The following is a 2,617-nucleotide window of genomic DNA, read 5'->3' as shown; positions in this document are numbered from 1 at the left end:
CGCATATTTCGATGCAAAACGACGATTTCTCGCCGATTTTCGTTGTTTTCTGGCTTAAATTCGCAAAGAAGAGCACGAAATCTACAAAATCATGACTTTTTACCAAGATTCAACGGCTGAATTGCAAGAAAACAGCAGAATTCTGCACGAAATCATCAAAATTCTTACAGAAAACCGCATATTTCGATGCAAAACGACGATTTCTCGCCGATTTTCGTTGTTTTCTGGCTTGAATTCGCAAAGAAGAGCACGAAATCTACAAAATTATGACTTTTTACCAAGATTCAACGGCTGAATTGCAAGAAAACAGCAAAATTCTGCACGCAATCATCAAAATTCTTACAGAAAACCGCATATTTCGATGCAAAACAACGATTTCTTGCCGATTTTCGTTGTTTTCTGGCTTGAATTCGCAAAGAAGAGCACGAAATCTACAAAATCATCACTTTTTACCAAGATTCTACGGCTGAATTGCAAGAAAACAGCAGAATTCTGCTCGAAATCATCAAAATTCTTACAGAAAACCGCATATTTCGATGCAAAACGACGATTTCTCGCCGATTTTCGTTGTTTTCTGGCTTGAATTCGCAAAGAAGAGCACGAAATCTACAAAATCATCACTTTTTACCAAGATTCTACGGCTGAATTGCAAGAAAACAGCAGAATTCTGCACGAAATCATAAAAATTCTCACAGAAAACCGCATATTTCGATGCAAAACAACGATTTCTCGCCGATTTTCGTTGTTTTCTGGTTTGAATTCGCAAAGAAGAGCACGAAATCTACAAAATCATCACTTTTTACCAAGATTCAACGGCTGAATGCAAGAAAACAGCAGAATTCTGCACGAAATCATCAAAATTCTTACAGAAAACCGCATATTTCGATGCAAAACAACGATTTCTCGCCGATTTTCGTTGTTTTCTGGCTTGAATTCGCAAAGAAGAACACGAAATCTACAAAATCATCACTTTTTACCAAGATTCTACGGCTGAATTGCAAGAAAACAGCAGAATTCTGCACGAAATCATCAAAATTCTTACAGAAAACCGCATATTTCGATGCAAAACGATTATTTCTCGCCGATTTTCGTTGTTTTCTGGCTTGAATTCGCAAAGAAGAGCACGAAATCTACAAAATCATGACTTTTTACCAAGCTTCAACGGCTGAATTGCAAGATAACAGCAGAATTCTGCACGAAATCATCAAAATTCTTACAGAAAACCGCATATTTCGATGCAAAACGACGATTTCTCGCCGATTTTCGTTGTTTTCTGGCTTGAATTCGCAAAAAAGAGCACGAAATCTACAAAATCATGACTTTTTACTAAGATTCAACAGCTGAATTGCAAGAAAACAGCAGAATTCTGCACGAAATCATCAAAATTCGTAGAGAAAACTGCATATTTCGATGCAAAACAACGATTTCTCGACGATTTTCTTTGTTTTCTATCTTGAATTCGCCAAGAAGAACACGAAATCTACAAAATCATGACTTTTTACCAAGATTCAACGGCGGAATTGCAAGAAAACAGCAGAATTCTGCACGAAATCGTCAAAATTCTTAGAGAAAACCGCATATTTCGATGCAAAACGACGATTTCTCGCCGATTTTCGTTGTTTTCTGGCTTGAATTCGCAAAGAAGAGCACGAAATCTACAAAATCATGACTTTTTACCAAAATTCAACGGCTGAATTGCAAGAAAACAGCAAAATTCTGCACGCAATCATCAAAATTCTTACAGAAAACCGCATATTTCGATGCAAAACAACGATTTCTTGCCGATTTTCGTTGTTTTCTGGCTTGAATTCGCAAAGAAGAGCACGAAATCTACAAAATCATCACTTTTTACCAAGATTCTACGGCTGAATTGCAAGAAAACAGCAGAATTCTGCTCGAAATCATCAAAATTCTTACAGAAAACCGCATATTTCGATGCAAAACGACGATTTTTCGCCGATTTTCGTTGTTTTCTGGCTTGAATTCGCAAAGAAGAGCACGAAATCTACAAAATCATCACTTTTTACCAAGATTCCACGGCTGAATTGCAAGAAAACAGCAGAATTCTGCACGAAATCATCAAAATTCTTACAGAAAACCGCATATTTCGATGCAAAACAACGATTTCTCGCCGATTTTCGTTGATTTCTGGTTTGAATTCGCAAAGAAAAGCACGAAATCTACAAAATCATCACTTTTTACCAAGATTCTACGGCTGAATTGCAAGAAAACAGCAGAATTCTGCACGAAATCATCAAAATTCTTACAGAAAACCGCATATTTCGATGCAAAACGACGATTTCTCGCCGATTTTCGTTGTTTTCTGGCTTGAATTCGCAAAGAAGAGCACGAAATCTACAAAATCATGACTTTTTACCAAGATTCAACGGCTGAATTGCAAGAAAACAGCAGAATTCTGCACGAAATCATCAAAATTCTTAGAGAAAACTGCATATTTCGATGCAAAACAACGATTTCTCGCCGATTTTCGTTGTTTTCTATCTTGAATTCGCCAAGAAGAGCACGAAATCTACAAAATCATGACTTTTTACCAAGATTCAACGGCTGAATTGCAAGAAAACAGCAGAATTCTGCACGAAATCGTCAAAATTCTTAG

Source organism: Gnatocerus cornutus, unplaced genomic scaffold (genome assembly GCF_029298725.1).
Source record: "Gnatocerus cornutus isolate USDA-ARS CGAHR unplaced genomic scaffold, icGnaCorn1.1 ctg00000061.1, whole genome shotgun sequence".
Taxonomy (NCBI): domain Eukaryota; kingdom Metazoa; phylum Arthropoda; class Insecta; order Coleoptera; family Tenebrionidae; genus Gnatocerus; species Gnatocerus cornutus.
Note: the sequence above shows the minus strand (reverse complement) of the source record.